The sequence below is a fragment of the Aquarana catesbeiana genome, linkage group LG10 (genome assembly GCF_042186555.1).
Source record: "Aquarana catesbeiana isolate 2022-GZ linkage group LG10, ASM4218655v1, whole genome shotgun sequence".
Lineage (NCBI taxonomy): Eukaryota > Metazoa > Chordata > Amphibia > Anura > Ranidae > Aquarana > Aquarana catesbeiana.
This window is the reverse complement of record NC_133333.1, coordinates 11740348-11757295: the sequence shown is the minus strand read 5'-3', so window position 1 is coordinate 11757295 and position 16948 is coordinate 11740348. Positions and strand designations below refer to the sequence as shown.

Sequence of the window (16948 nt, the reverse complement as noted above, 5' to 3'; positions counted from 1 at the left end):
AATAATAATAGTGTGTGACTGTAGGGGGTTGCTCTGGTACTGAGAGTGCAAATAAACACCAAAAGTCCGACCGTGTGTACGCGGCATTAGTCATATAAAGTATTGCACTTACATTAGTACAGGTAAAACCAGCGTTGTGTACAATATAGGCAGCCTCCTTAACCATATGCCGAAATGTAGGGGGGTGCTCTGGTACTGAGAGTGCAAATAAACACCAATTCCCTTCAAGCAGTTTGCAGAAATTCTGACGATAATTTTAAGATAAAGATTCCAATTTTTAACAAGCAAAAGAAGATTCGCATACATCAGGAGACTGTAAAGGACGGCAAATCAGCAACAGCTTTATTCTAAGTTGTACAATTATGACATAGAAGATGATTGGGGCTGATTTGCTAAAGGAGCTGAGAAGCTTCACACAATAAACTGTTGCCAATATTGACTTTGCATTGTGATCTGGATGTTCCGGGGATCTGGAGGTTCCGGGGATCTGGATGTTCTGGGTTTTCCACCAGCTTACAGTTTTTTGCATAAATATGGGATGTTGCAAGTGTTGATGCTTATTAAAAGGATAGCAAATGTAATTTGTATGATGAGGATGAATATATCAGATAGACTATCCATGCCAAATGTCCGCATATTCCCAATACACAGGCGGTGACATTCCATCTAATAGCTCTTGCTGAATATACAGCAGCTACATTGTAATCTCCCCTTCTCATAGAGTCCCGTGCCTGAAAGAAAATGTGAACATACGTTACAATGTAACAATTTATATTATACATACAAAAGACACTATGCTAGAATATATTACAACTGACATTATAAACAGAGTAGACAATATGGTACAACTATGGATAGTAAAAAAACTGGGAGTTTTCATTTCTTCCAAAATTTGGAAATTTTGGTGAAATTTCTCTTTCTTGGCAAAGTACAATGAATCAAAAAGGCAAAATTAAAGCGGTATTAAACCCAAAAGCAAACATTTATTATATTGCATTCTACCAATGCTTAAATGTGATGGCTTTCTTTTATTTTCACCTGGTGATCGGGCCAGTAAGTCTGTTGTTTTTCAACAGAACAAGCTTTCTTCCAGATGTTTCAGTTTAAAGGGATGAGACAAACCATTTACCACTGACAGGGATGCTTACAATGATCAGCTTTTATTTATCCACTTGCTGACCAGGCCTTTTCTGGAACTTTTTGTTTAGATTAATATGTTATGCTAGAAAATTACTTAGAACCCCCACACATTTTATATATATATATATATTTTAGCAGAGACCCTAGAGAATAAAATGGTGATTGTTGCAATATTTTATGTCACGCTGTATTTGCGCAGCAGTCATACAATTGCAACTTTTTGGAAAAAATACACTTTAAAAAAAACCAACAAAAAACAGTAAAGTTAGCCCAATTTTTTGTATAATGTGAAAGATGATGTTACACCGAGTAAATAGGTACCTAACATGTCATGCTTTAAAATTGCGCACACTCGTGGAATGGCGATAAGCTACAGTGCTTACAAAATCTCCATAGGCGACGCTTTAAAAATGTTTTTACAGGTTACCTGTTTAGAGTTACAGAGGAGGTGTAGTGCTAGAATTATTGCTCTCGCTCTAACATTCGCGGGAATACCTCACATGTGTGATTTGACCGTCGTTTACATATGCAGATGCAACCTGCGAGCATGTAGGGATGGGGCTGCTTTTCGAAAAAAAAAAATTATATATTGTTTATTTTATTTTTATTTTGTTTTTACACTTTCCCAAGATTTTTTTTTTTTTTTTTATTTAATCACTATTTGTAATTCCTATTACAAGAAATGTCAACATTGGACCACAGAGGGATGAGACGGTAAAAAAAAAAAAAAAATCCTATTTATTTTGCTTTTTGTTTTTTATTTTTACACTGTCCCTTTATTTATTTATTTATTTGATCATTTTTATTCCTAGCACAAGGAATGTATAAAACATCTCTAATAGAAATAAGAATGACAGGTCCTCTTTTTTGAGAGATTTGGGATAAAAAAAACCTTTACTTTACCCTTAAAAGCAAAAAAAATAAATAAATACATTTTGACACTTTGTCTTAAGAAAAAAAAAAAAGATCTCTTTAAGCCTGAGAACAGGAAGTGACATCAAAGTTGCTCTGGTCCTCCAAGGGCATAGAGCCCAGTGGGGGCTATCTTGCCCTCACTCAACTTCCTGCCCAGCCATCAGCCGGATCAGATCGGTCCCGGGTTTTTCGACGGCTCCAGTAAGCTCGGAAAACTACTGGGAAGCGGCGGGGGCACCTTTTCTGCTACCTCTAAAAGCGATCCCACAGTGAATCCGTCACTTGGACCATTTTACCAGACGCCGAAACGCCCACCGAATAAAAAGATACCTGGATTATGGCAGCTAGCTGCTGCCATAACAATGGTATTTTTTTACAACTCGTGAACCAACCTCCTCATGTGTGGCCTGTATATTTTTGTAGAATTTCCGGAGATTAAACGAGGTATTGCGACCAGGCATGAAACCCGCTTGGTCTGTATGTATTAGGGACAAGATGACCTGATTGAGCCTGATGGATAGTACTTTGGCCAATATTTTGATGTCAACCTGTAAAAGGGATATGGGGCGGTAAGATTCTGGGTATTCCGGGTCTTTTCCTGGTTTGGGGATGAGGACTATTGTTGCCTCTGTCATGGACAGGAGTAGAGTCCCAGTCTCAAAGAGATGGTTGTATAAAGCCAGTAATTTGGGGGTGAGTGTTTCACTACATTGGGAATAAAACTCAACTGGGAGCCCGTCTGATCCTGGGGAATTAGACCTGGCGAAACTGGCGATGGCGGCTGTGATTTCGTCTATGGTGAGGGGTGCCTCTAGTAGGTCTATCTGTTCTTTCATCAGTTGTGGGAAAGTCACCTTCTCAAGGAAGAGGGACATTGATTGCGTCTCAGCGGGAACTGTCGTTTTGTACAAGTCGGGAAAGAAGTCTCTAAACATGGAGGTTACCATGGGTGGGTCTGTTATTTGTTGTCCTCCAGGTCCATGTAGTGTGATAACCACCGGGGGTCTATCTTCACTGTGTACTAAGTACGCCAATAACTTGCCCGCTTTTTCCCCATATTCAAACATTTTTTGTTTAGAGAAAAAAAGTTTTTGTCTTGCTTTTTGAAATTGTAGCTGGGTGATTACTCTAGTTTGTAGTTTGGGCAGGTTTGCATTTGCGGGGGTCGGGGTGGTGGCAAAGTCTCTCTCAGAGGAGGACAGGTCCGCCATCGCCTTACCGAGGGCACTGGCGGAATCTGCCTTAATTTTATTGATATCGGTAATTAACGTTGAGCAGGAGTCCCATACTACGGAGGGTGATGCTGACTTGTCCATAACAATGGTATTTAATGTCAAAATCATGATGTTTATATACTGTGGGTGGTTGGCAAGTGGTTATTTAAAACCTTTATCCAGAGGCATAAATAGAACCTTCAGGGCCCCTGGTGCAAGAAACCATGAATGTCCCCCAACTGCCCTTTCCATTGGTCCTAGGGCCCTTTCTTCTGGTCCTGAGGCCTTTCCCTTCCAATTCTGGGGCCCTTCCCACTGAATCCAGGGCCCTTTTACTCTCGTGGGGGGGGGCCTTTATACTGTTATAAAGTCGCATGGCAAGTCAAAACACAGTTCTTTCAATGGCTGCCATCTTAATCAATCAGTGCCCCATTATTGGTGTCAGTGGAGGGAATAGTGCCCCATCATTGGTGTCAGTGGAAGGGATAGTGCCCCATCATTGATGTCAGTGGGAGGACTAGTGCCCTATTGTCAGTGCCAGTGTCAGGAACTATGCCAAATGTTTGCTAACAGTGGAGGTAATAATGTCCCAAGGGCCGAATAAAAGCAATCAAAGAGCCATAGTTTGGAGACCACTTATTTACACTATAAGTTTTACCTTGACGGAGTATATCACAGCCACAAGTCCAAAGATAGGGGAAAAAAAGAGCAGATTGATGATGGACCATGACAGGTAAGTATTGTAGACTCGCTGAGGTAAAGCCACCGTGTTATTGGTCGTTGTCACAACAAATGAACTCACTGCCAGTGGTGGAGGTGCAGATGGGGCACCATATGGAAAGCCTGGTGGTGGATTGATAAATCCCGGATAGGGAGGGTGTCCTGGACCTGGATTTGGATTGTAGCTCAGTTGGCCAGGAGGACCCGGAGAGTACATTGGAGGAACTGCTGCACCCATTCCTGAAGGACCAGGATATGGTGAGGGAAAGGCCGCTGGGGGTGAATAAGGTGGTGGGGTTGCTTCTACTGTGAATTTACTGACGGAGTACATTTTTTGTTTTTTGTTCTCTTTTAGATTTGCCTTTTGCCTGGACTTTGTTCCCCTGCGATCCGTCCCACCACCTTCAGCCAAAGTCTTCTCCCCTTCTCTGGACTGAACTGCTTTTGCTCCAGCTCTATGGGATCTCTCTGAGTTGTTCTGGTCTTCAGTGAACAATGAGATTCTTTTAAGTGTGTGTTATGTAGATTGACATGTCAATGCCCCCCACCCCTTCTAATTACTATGAGCTGCAGTTACAGGATTGTTAGGTGCCGGTCATAGCCACAGTCTTCACTTATCTTCCTTTAGGAAATACACAAAGTGCTCAACACAAAATACTTCTGAGCATGCAAGCTACGTTTCATAGCAACAAGTTGCTAACATTTCACTCTGTATTCCAATATCACACACAGGACCTGTGCGGGATAATAGGATAGAGACTTGATTTATTTTACACTAATAGATTGTAAGCTCTTCTGCCTTTTGTGTCTTATTTCCCAATAGATTGTAAGCTCCTCCATCTTCTGTATCCTCGTTTACGCCTTCTTAGATTGTAAGCTCTTCTGCCTTTAGTGTCTCTTCCTTATTTCCCAATAGATTGTAAGCTCCTCTACCTTCTGTATCCTCGTTTATGCCCTCTTATGCCCCGTACACACGGTCGGACTTTGTTCGGACATTCCGACAACAAAATCCTAGGATTTTTTCCGACGAATGTTGGCTCAAACTTGTCTTGCATACACACGGTCACACAAAGTTGTCGGAAAATCCAATCGTTCTGAACGCGGTGACGTAAAACACGTACGTCGGGACTATAAACGGGGCAGTGGCCAATAGCTTTCATCTCTTTATTTATTCTGAGCATGCGTGGCACTTTGTCCGTCGGATTTGTGTACACACGATCGGAATTTCCGACAACGGATTTTGTTGTTGGAAAATTTTATAGCCTGCTCATAAACTTTGTGTGTCGGAAAATCCGATGGAAAACGTGTGATGGAGCCTACACACGGTCGGAATTTCCGACAACAAGGTCCTATCACACATTTTCCTTTGGAAAATCCGACCTTGTGTACGGGGCATTAGATTGTAAGCTCTTCTGCCTTTTGTGTCTCTTCCTTATTTCCCAATAGATTGTAAGCTCCTCTATCTTCTGTATCCTCGTTTATGCCCTCTTAGATTGTAAGCTCTTCCATCCTCTAAATCCTCCCTTATGCTGTAATGGATTGTTAGCTCTTCTACCATCCATATCCTACCTTATACTGTAATAGAATGTTAGCCATTCTAACATCCATAGCCTCCCTTATACTGTAATAGATTGTTAGCTCTTCTACTTTCCATATCCTACTTTATACTGTAAAAGATTGTTAGCTCTGCTACTTTCCATATCCTACCTTATACTGTAATAGATTGTTAGCTCTTCTACTTTCCATATCCTACTTTATATTGTAATAGATTGTTAGCTCTTCTACTTTCCATATCCTACTTTATACTGTAATAGATTGTTAGCTCTTCTACCATCCATATCCTACCTTATACTGTAATAGATTGTTAGTCATTCTAACATCCATAGCCTCCCTTATACCATAATAGATTGTTAGCTCTGCTACTTTCCATATCCTACCTTATACTGTAATAGATTGTTAGCTCTTCTACTTTCCATATCCTACTTTATATTGTAATAGATTGTTAGCTCTTCTACTTTCCATATCCTACTTTATACTGTAATAGATTGTTAGCCATTCTACCATCCATATCCTACCTTATACTGTAATAGATTGTTAGCCATTCTACCATCCATATCCTACCTTATACTGTAATAGATTGTTAGCTCTGCTACTTTCCATATCCTACCTTATACTGTAATAGATTGTTAGCCATTCTACCATCCATATCCTACCTTATACTGTAATAGATTGTTAGCTCTGCTACTTTCCATATCCTACCTTATACTGTAATAGATTGTTAGCTCTTCTACCTTCCATATCCTACTTTATACTGTAATCTATTGTTAGCTCTTCTACCATCCAAATCCTACATTATACTGTAATAGATTGTAAGCTCTTCTACCATCCATATCCTACATTATACTGTAATAGATTGTAAGCTCTTCTACCATCCATATCCTACATTATTCTGTAATAGATTGTAAGCTCTTCTACCATCCATATCCTACCATATACTGTAATAGATTGTTAGCTCTTCCACTGTAATGGAAATTTGTAAGTTCTGTATATAATTGCATTCTATTTTGTATGTATTACACACTGCACTCATTGTGCACACACCACTAATTATGCTTGCAGTACATGTTTGCATTCTTCTGAATAATTAGAATTAGCCTACCTATGTTACGCCCCTTGTTACCATAAATCTACAATTGTAATAAGAATGTGATACCTATATAATCATGTGTATAAAAACCTTCACTTGCGTCATAATAAAACAGAACGGTTATTTTTGGAAAGATGCTGAGTGTATCTTTTTGTGTCTGTTCCCTACTGCAGTAGTCATTAATTTGGAACCACTAATCAATATGAGGATAGGAGTTGCCTATCTATAAAATATCCAGGACAAATCCTAGTGGCCATAAAGCCGCTGGATAACTTTTACAGGCAGAGCAAGGGAATCCCCCACCCCTGCCGCTGTCTTTCTCGAATTTCCTGTCCAATTGGGGAGCCCGGTAAGGATGCAACTGGTGGCATTCACTTCCTGGGACACAGTGAACTGATGTTGTTCCTCCCACTGTGATGTCAGAAACCGGAATCAAGGAGGATTTTGTCACTTACGGTGTTGGTCTCATGTAAACAAGCCGTTACTGGCTTGTAAAAGCATCTGATCAATCCAATCTTGGTTTGATCAGATGCTGTGGAAAGCAAAAGAAACCCCAGATCTCTCCATAAAGAGGACCTGTCACAGCCCATGCAATGTTGTTCATCCCTTGTGAACGCAATAACAGTTCTCAAAAAAAAAAAAAAAAAGATACAGTGTAAAATTAAAACAAAATAAAAAATTAAAGCGCCCCCATTCCCTCAATTTTAAAGTGTGACATGTTTGGTATTTATTTACTCACTCAACATCGTCTTTTATATGTTACGCTGAGTAAATAAATACCAAACATGTCACACTTTAACATTGCATACACACGGGAGGAATGGAGGCGCTTTAATTTTTAGTTTATTTTTCTTTAATTTTACACTGTATCTTTTTTTTTTTTTTGAGCGCTGTTATTGCGTTCACAAGGGATGAACAACATCGCATGGGCTGTGACAAGTCCTCTTTATGGAGAGATCTGAGGTCTCTTTTGCTTTCCACAGCATCTGATCAAACCAACATTGGATTGATCAGATGCTTTCACAAGCCAGTAACGGCTTGTTTTACATGATACCAACACCGGAAGTGACACAATTCCTCCTTAATTCCAGTTTCTGACATCACAGTGGGAGGAACAACATCAGTTCCCACCTCACTGTGTCCCAGGAAGTGAATGCCACCAGTTGCATCCTTACCGGGCTCCCCGATTGGACAGGAGATTAGAGAAAAACAGCAGCAGGGTTGGGTATCCCCCTTCCTCTGCCCGTTAAAGTTATCTGGCGGCTTTATGGCCACTAGGATTTGTTTACCAAACAGCTTGGCATTAAATTGTGTTTTTTGTGCATTAAAATTCATGAAAGTTAATTTTTCTCTCCCAAAAAATTGCACTTGAAAAAACGCCGCGCAAATATCGTGTGACATAAAAATATGCAACACCCACCCTTTTTATTCTCTAGGGCCCCCTGCTCAAAAAAAAAAAAAATCTATAACGCTTGGGTAGTTTTTCTAGCAAAAAACATTTTTGTTTTTTTGGTTTTTTTTACATGAAGGAGAGGAATGTCAGAATTAGCTAAGACTGGAAGTAGTTAAAAAATGATTTCTTATGTAAGTAGCATTTGGTCCACTGTTAAAATAATTTATAAATAATAAAGAAAAATTTGTTCCAGAAATAAATGTATTAGTATTTCACATACAGAGCAAAAAACAAATACACACGATGAGTGTCAATTAGTTAGCATTGACACAATTGAAGGAAAGAGGGAGGCGAAAGGGGAAATAAAACAAAGACAACCAGGAAAAAAAGCCTGAATGGCTAAATAGTAACCTAGATGCATAGTGTACATGTTCTCAAATAAAAAAAGGGAGGGCTCACTAAAAAGGTCATAAGAAAGTATAAACACATAGAGCAACAGTGCAGATATATTGTAAAGTAGGTACAAAAAGAAAACTCTCATGAGGAGCAGAAAAAGAGTAAAGAATATCGATTTCATTATTTATTCGTTTAAAAAAAAATACATATATGTATATATATTTATCCAACATTAAATGGGTAATTAAATGGATCATCATATATACTGTGTAAACCTATAAAAGTTACACTGTAGTCATAGTGTTTTGGCCCTGCCACAGACTGATAGATGACCACCGATATCCAAGCAATATGCAGTATTATGCCCAAGACGAGCGCCGTCAAGTTGAAGATGAGCGCTTTTTTGGAGTTACTCGCTGCTGAGACAGAGTCCCCACTTCTGACGGAATCCCGGGTCTAGAGGGAGGAATCGAAACAACATATCTCTTATTACGCTTCGCGTCCAAGACATGCAGACTTTTTTTTTTTTTTACAAAAGATGGGGCCTTATTCCTAAGGACACCGCTGCAGAATCGTCCCCGTGCACAACTGCAGCTGTTGGGGCCCTGTCGTAAGGCTGCTGCTCCCACCTTTTACGACCCAACAATGCAAAAAAAAAATTCAGGCGGACTGCATGTTCCAGCATATATAAGGCTATATTGTACTTGACCTTTTACAGCCCCACCAGGACCTCACTTCTTTCTTTCTTTTTTAATACAAATGCTTTTATTGGAGAATAGAAAGCAATACAGTTCCATAGACCTCACTTTCTAAAGCATTTACCTGACAAGATTAAAGTACGATATAATGTATTGATCTATTCCTGATATTTCTAATTTTCTTAGTTAATTAGCCCTGTTGTGAGCAGAAATAACGTGCAGAACAAAGTAACCAACCAGAATAAAGGGCAAACACAAGACGGAAAGATATTTAATGATTGGCTGATTTTAGATGTGGGAATCCATTTTTTTCCTGAACTTTATTGGGTGCTGTAGGCTCAAATAACAATAGCAAATAAATGCTTATGAATTTAACATTTTTTTTTTAGGAGAAAATTATAAGCTAAAACATCTATTTGGGGGCTTGTCCGGGATTCAATCCGGGGACCTCTAGTTTGTGATTCATTATGGTTTCCGAAGCATCTAATTGCTAGGTGAAAATTAGCTGATGAATATTTTATGCCATGTATGCACGAGTAGACTTTCGATGGACTGAACTCCGAAGGACTTTTTGATGGAGTTCCGACGCAACGGATTTGCCTACATACGATCACACCAAAGTCCGACTGATTCGAACGTGATGACGTACGACCGGACTAGAATAAGGAAGTTCATAGCCAGTAGCCAATAGCTGCCCTTGCGTCGTTGTTCGTCCATCGGACTAGCATACAGACGAACTGATTTTATCGACCGGACTCGAGTCCGTCGGTAGGATTTGAAGCGTGTTCTATTTCTAGAAGTCCGTCTGATTTTTCGACACAGCAAAGGTCCGATGAAGCCCACACGCAAGCGAATTGTCCGGCGGATTCGTTCCGTCGGACCTTTGCTGTCGAAAAGTCCGGTCCTGTGTACACGGCATTAGTGCTCTCCTTATGTAGCACTCCTGGTTTCAATAATCACTATAGATCCAGATGAGTCAAGAAGTGCTCTGAGATAGGAGTCTGACATCCATTGTGCAGTACATCTGAAACAGGAAGCCGTTGTATGCAATTAAAAAAAAGGTTTGCTCCTATGTTCACCTCTGACTAAAAGCGATAGAAATGCTGGTAGGTTAATTGGCTTCTGTTCAAAAATTGGCCCGACTATATGAATGTGAGTTTGGGGACCTTGGATTGTGGGCTCCTTGAGGGTAGGGCATGATGAGTGTGGAGTGCTGCATACATTGATGGCGCTATATGGGTACCTTAAATAAATAATGATATAATAGATGAGTATCTTAATGAGACACAATGTACAGGGATAGGGACAATTGTAGACACTCAATCAGGTTGAACTGGATGGACTGGTGTCTTTATTCAACCTTACTAACTATGTATGTAACTATGTAACAGTAATTGTGTTTTTTAAACCCTACTGTGTCTTGATACATTTAGCTACGTTAGCTACATTTATATTTTTTACCAGAAAAAATAATATTTAAATCACATAATAAATACATTTTCTCATAAAGTAGCAGTGCTTATACCTACCTTACAGGAGAATACAGTGGCCACAATGCCAAAAATAATGTTACAGAAGACCAGGCTCACTATGGACCAGACAAGATAATCCCTACAGGCCGGTTGTGCAAGGGCCACTGTGGTCGGTTGAGTTGTCACGACAACAGGCTTAAGTGGGTTCTCACAGGGGTATTTAGATCGTGAATCTATGACGTCCATGGGCATTTCATAAATTGCAGGTGGATTAGTCGGCAGGGGTGGTGGAACAGAACCTTTGTAAAGGCTGGCAGGTGGAGCAGATGAATAGGGTAAAGCATATCCATCTTGGTCAACCATTTCATTGCTGTAGATCATTTCTTTTTTTCAATAGGTTGGAAGGCCTTGTTCTGCCCCCCGAAGATATTATGTCTTTGGAATTAGTACATCGAATGATGCTACGTGGTATTGACGCACATGTCTCCAGCTGAAAGGGAGCAAAAAGAGAGATTATCTGAGGGAAATTTGCTGGTGAAAATCTTCGATCTTGAAAATAAAACAAAACAGGGACTGATTGTGGACATTTCCCATCACTTCTTGTCACCTTGGCCACCGTTCTTATCACGAAGGCAGCAAGTTAGAGGAAACGTTTCCAATGGGGACAACAAAAACCAAACATGGTCTGTAACCCTTCCCCACTCTATCTGAAGCAAACATTTTCCCATTGAAAAGCTAAACCATTTTTGGGCCACTCAATATGATATTAAATAAATAACTTTCTTTTTGACCTTCATCTTTCATGCTGGCAATGTACTGATGAAAGCGGTTGTAAACTTTAATGTTTTTTTTTTTCCTAAAATAAAAAAAATATTATACTTACCTGCTCTGTGCAGTGGTTTTGCACAAACTGGCCTACAAACTCCTCTTCTTGGATCCTCCGCCGCCGCTCTTGGCTCCTCCAAGTGTCCTTAAAGCAAGCCCTTGCACTCCAAAGCCAAGCTGTGTTTCATCCATAGACACACGCATTGCGGCTTGGCTCCTCTGGGTATTGGGTCCCCCCCTCTCAAGGTTGAATTTACAGCAGCAGGAGCGGGCGGCACAGTGGTGTAGTGGTAGCACTCTCGCCTAGCAGTAAGAAGGGTCACTGGTTCGAATCCCAACCACAACACTACCTGCTTGGAGTTTGCATGTTCTCCCTGTGCCTGCGTGGGTTTCCTCAGGGTACTCCGGTTTCCTCCTACACTCCAAAGACGTGCTGGTAGGTTAATTGGATCCTGTCTAAATTGTCCCTAGTATGTATGAATGTGAGTTAGGGACCTTAGATTGTAAGCTCCTTGAGGGTAGGGACTGATGTGAATGTACAATGTATATGTAAAGAGCTGCATAAATTGACAGCGCTATGTAAGTACCTGAAATAAATAAAAAATAAATAGCTCCCTCTGCTGTAGGTGCCTCCTAAAATAGGTAGATCAGGGTTTGAGCTAGGAGATTGTTAGGGTCAAAGGTCAGAGTCAGTGTATTTTAGGTAGGTTAAAAAAATGTTTTAACCCCTTTGCACCTATTTTACAATAGGAGCCCAATTATTACATGATACCATGTGATCGTTGTGGCCAATTACAGCAGATCACATGACAATTCTACACAATGAAAGGCGTTGTTGCCTTTCATTGTGTACAAATGTGATGACCTCTGTCCATCTGTACCATGTGATTAGCTGTGGCCAATCACAGCTAATCACAATAGTAAACAGTGAATGAATAGCTTTCATTCACAAAAAAAGTGGTTGCTTATAACTGTAAAATTCACAGTTTTAAGCAATCAGAGTGTGTAAAAAAAGAATAAATCCTGATCAATTCCCCAGAGTCGTACAGTGTTACTATGGTAGCAAAGTATTGCTCTGGTCACTGTATGTAAAAAAAAAATTGTAAAAAATAGTAATAAAAAAGATAAAAGTATTAAAAAAAATGAAAATACACACACACACACACATATATATATATATATATATATATATATATATATATATATTTTTTTTTTTTTGTCACAGTTTGTGGAAAATGAAGAAATTACATTACATTCTATTTTTTTCACAATTAAAAAAAAAAAATGCTTACTCTCACCAGTGCAGTACAGCGTCATCATATAACTGGTGTGGTGGTAATCAGAAAAATTGACTGGTGGCAGTACGTACAAAAAATAATAATAACAATAATAACATATATATATATATATATATATATATATATATATATATATATATATATATATATATTAATATTATTATTAATAATAATAATTATTGTTATTATTATTTTTTGTACATACTGCCACCAGTCAATTTTTCTGATTACCACCACACCAGTTATATGATGACGCTGTACTGCACTGGTGAGAGTAAGCATTTTTTTTTTAATTGTGAAAAAAAAATAGAATGTAATGTAATTTCTTCATTTTCCACAAAACTGTGACAAAAAAAATACAACTTGAAAAAACTCGGGGTCATTTAGGGGATATTTGTAAAGTCTGGGCATTTTTGGGCCCCAAGAAATGAACAAACAAATAATTACAACTTACGAAAAACCCTCCGTGCCCCTTATTAAATACCTTGGACTGTTTACTTTCCAAAAGGGGGTCATTTGGGGGTATTTGTATGGTCCTGGCATGTTCGGGCCCCAAGAAATGAGATCTGTCAGTACATCAGGATTGATCGATTTTCTGATATATATCCCATAGTTTGTGGACTCTATAACTTTCCTACAGACTAAGTAATATACACTGATTTTAATTATTTTCCCCAAATGTAGCAGAATACAGTTTGGCCTAAATTTATGAAAAAAGATTATTTATTTGCAAACTGGCCCTAAACATTTTTTTTTTTTTTTTTACAATTAATCAATTTACAATTTGCATGCGTTAGAACAGATCACCATCAATGCCAGGATAAGGTCACCTAGAGCCCAGGGCGAACATGCCAAATTGCCCCCCCCAAGATGTATGTGTCAGCAAAAATCCCCCCCCCCCAAAAAATTAAATGAGCACTAATCTGCATGCTCACCCCATAAGCATTAATTCCCCTCTCCTCCCAGGACAAATCCACCCCCCCTGCTGAAATCCCCCCTCCCAGCACAAATCTTTGACCGCCCAAAAAGGGAGTGGGTCCCAGCTCAAATTGTCTCTCTCTGCAAACTCCACCCCCCGCACAAATGGACCCCCACAAAAAAAATCCTCCTAGCACAATTTCTCTGTCCATCAAGTTTTCCCTCCCAGTACACATCCCCCCCACTCCAAACCCGCTCTTCCAGCACAACCCCCCCCCCCCCCCCAATTTTTTTTTTCTTCCTAGCACAAATGCCCCCTAAATTCCCCCTCCCAACACAAATCCCCTCCCCTTAATCTCCTCGCAGCGCCCCCTCCCCACCTCTCATGTTTCCACAGAGCCCAGGGCAGCCACCCCTCCTGCCCACCCCTTTTCCTGGCCCGGATCACCATAGTAGTTTACATTTCCCTGGCATGTTGTTATAAAGACTCAGGAGCTGGGAGACAAATTTGGGGTTGATTTACGAAAACTTGAGAGTGCAAAATCTGGTGCAGCTGTGCATGGGAGCCAATCAGCTTCTAACTTCAGCTTGTTCAAATAAGCTTTGACAATAAAAGCTGGAATGTGATTGGCTGCCATGCCCAACACAAATCCCCGCCCCTTAATCTCCTTACAGCCCCCCCTTCCCCACCTCTCATGTTGCCACAGTGCCCAGGGCAGCCACCCCTCCTGCCCACCCCTTGTCCCGGCCCTGATGACCATAGTAGTTTACATTTCCCTGACCTGTTGTTATCTCAGGAGCTGGGAGACAAATTTGGGGTTGATTTCCTAAAAACTAGAGGGTGCAAAATCTGGTGCAGGTGTTTATGGGAGCCAATCAGCTTCTAACTTCAGCTTATTCAATTAAAGGGGTTGTAAAGGCTCGTGTTTTTTTTTTCACCTTAATGGATCCTATGGATTAAGGTGAAAAAACACCTTGCAGTCACCGACCCCCCCCCGTTTTACTTACCTGAGCCCCGTATTTCTGCCGGCGAGTTCCCGTCGTCCCTCTCTTCCCGGCTCTTGATTGGATAGATTGATAGCAGCACAGTCATTGGCTCCTGTTGCTGTCAATCAAATCCAATGACGTGGGCGCCGGGGGGGGCGGGGCCAAGTCCTGCATTCAGCCTCTATGGACTCCTAGAATGCTGGACTCGGGAGCGCGCCGCAAGGTAACCCCTTCAGGAGAGCGCTTCTCCAAGGGGGTTATATAATGCGGGGAGGAGCCGCGAGAGCCGCCGAGGGACCCCAGAAATGGATGTTTGGGGCCACTATCTGCAAAACGAGCTGCACAGTAGAGGTAAGTATGACATGTTTGTTATTTAAAAAAAAAAGATCCTTTAGTATCACTTTAAGCTTTGACAATAAAAACTGGAATCTGATTGGCTACCATGCAGAGCTGCACCAGATTTTGCACTCTCCAGTTTTAGTAAATCAACCTCTATGTGTTATCAGCGGGATATTAAAATTCCTGTTTATCCTCACACTTACCTGGAAGGACCAGTACGGCGATTCCGAATACGGAGCTACTTTGCGATGACGGTAATAAATAGCATTGAAGCAACTTCGTAAAATTGCTTTGTGATGTCTTTAGGTTGCTGCCAGGATTCCTGGAAGATCTAACATCTCTCCCAAAAGTGGCATCAAAAAACCGCAGGATTGAGTTGAGTCCAATAACCTCACAAAGGTGAAGCTCCTCTTACACTGAAGAGTTCTAAGAAGGATGCTGATTGCTTTTATACCGAGTTTTGCATAATCCCAGTGTGACCTAACCCATATTCTAGGAATTCTACCAAAATATGACCCACATACAAGGATGGAAAATGATACAAGTTGGTTACAACTAGATAAAGATCCCTCTACCTATGCACCTCCCTATTAACGTCAATAGGTGGGAGCCGCCAATGGCATCTGCTGCCACCAATGTCTATATTTAAAGAAAATAGTTTCACTAGAAAGTTGAAATGATTTCCATAAGTATCACAGAACGAGGAGGAAGATGTTTTCTCAGGGTGTGATGGACTCTCCTTAAATTTATTATACAATCTAATTACATATTGTAGCATTGGAATTCTAAATGTTTTGGGTCACGGCCTAAACCATTCCATGCAAGAGAGTCCCTTGTTTACTTCCTTGTGCTATGTTTAGTAAATATAGAAATCCTTCTCCCTGATTGTGTTGCAGTTTCTTTATTGGTTATCTTCTATGTTGCTTTTACACGATTATTGTAACTTATTGTAACTTTATTGTAACTTTATTCTGTGGGATCTCTGTCCTTTATTATAAAAGAGAACCTGTCGCCTGAAACGGAAGTCACTCCATTGTGTGCACTGGATCAGAATATAACGTAAGAATTCTTTGGTGATGCCCTCATTCGTTTGGCTTTTCATTGGTTCATTCATTTATTACAACTGCACTTTAATGACCTTCATTCCTTCATTCTTTGATTAACCACTTTGAAGACCAGGCCCATTTCTGACACTTGTTTACAAGTTAAAATCAGTATTTTTGTTGGAAAATGACTTGGAATACCAAAACAATATATATATATTCATTGCAATTTTTTTTTTTTTTGGTACAAGGTATTTGCGCAGCGGTCTTTCAAATGCTATTTTTTTCTGAAAAAAATACACATTACTGAATTTAACAAAACTAAACAGTAAAGTTTGCACAATTTTTTTTGCCTATTGTGAAAGATGACGTTACGCCGAGTAAATAGATACCTAACATGTCACACTTTAAAACTGCACGCACTTGTGGAATGGCGACAAATGATGGTACTTCAAAATCTCCATAGGCGACGCTTTAAAAAATTTTAACGGTTACCAGTTTAGAGTTACAGAAGAGTTTTTTTTTTCTAGAATTATTGCTATCGCTCTAAGGATCGCGGCGATACCTCACATGTGTGATTTGAACACTGTTTACATTATGCAGGTGTGACTTATGTATGCGTTTTCTTTGGCGCGCGGGGACGCACCGCATCTCTGATCTTGGTAAAGAGCCTCTAACGTAGACTCGTTACCATGTGATCAGCTGTGTTCAATCACAGCTAATCATAGTGTAAACAGGAAAAGCCATGTATCAGCACTGACAGGCGTGAGTAGAGGAGACGGGGGGCTGCGCTGATTGATTATCAGTGCAGCCCCCCCAAGGATGCCCACCTATGCCCACCAGGGATGCCCACACATGGCCACCAGGAGTGCCCACCCCTGACCACCAGTAATGCCCACCCATGACCACCAGGTAAACCCACTAGAGCCCACCAGGGATGCCA

General features: G+C 40.4%; 1 long non-coding RNA gene across 2 annotated transcripts; it reads right to left on the bottom strand.

Annotated features, from left to right (window-relative positions):
• Positions 1-390: 390 nt before the first annotated feature.
• Positions 391-15463, bottom strand: LOC141110327 (uncharacterized). 2 transcript variants are annotated; one of them, XR_012236270.1, is made up of 4 exons: positions 15166-15463; positions 10653-11085; positions 8701-8881; positions 391-731 (listed from the first exon to the last, which is right to left on the bottom strand). It is a non-coding gene; the product is annotated as an uncharacterized lncRNA (long non-coding RNA). The 2 variants fall into 2 exon arrangements; XR_012236269.1 differs by lacking the exon at positions 391-731 and having other exon boundaries at positions 8273-8881; positions 15166-15457.
• Positions 15464-16948: the final 1485 nt, after the last annotated feature.